Raw genomic sequence first — 253 nt, 5'->3', positions numbered from 1 at the left:
ATTTTATACTAAAAACCTTCCCCCCCCCCCCCGCTGCAGCAAGGGCCCAAGAGTGTGGGAGTTCTGGTCCGTCTGTTGGTCGATCCTAAAGCCAATCCTTCCCTTATAAAGTGGGAGGACGAGGCCAGTGGGACTTTTCGGTTGGTCCAGAAGGAGCGCATTGCCGAGATGTGGATACAGAGGTCGAGGGAAGGAGGTCTCTCGTACAACAACTTAGCACGTACGATGAGGTGAGTTTGAGGGAAAGCCCTAG

The 253-nt window shown here is 53.8% G+C and overlaps 1 protein-coding gene across 4 annotated transcripts in view; it reads left to right on the top strand.

Moving 5' to 3' along the window:
- The window catches only part of LOC119586142 (ETS-related transcription factor Elf-5-like), a 14,131-nt gene that overhangs the window by 11,606 nt on the left and 2,272 nt on the right, over positions 1-253 (top strand). The gene's annotated exons all lie outside the window — the stretch shown is intronic.

Source organism: Penaeus monodon, chromosome 21 (assembly GCF_015228065.2).
Source record: "Penaeus monodon isolate SGIC_2016 chromosome 21, NSTDA_Pmon_1, whole genome shotgun sequence".
NCBI classification, from domain to species: Eukaryota; Metazoa; Arthropoda; class Malacostraca; order Decapoda; family Penaeidae; genus Penaeus; species Penaeus monodon.
Note: the sequence above shows the minus strand (reverse complement) of the source record. Positions and strands in the feature narration are given on the sequence as shown.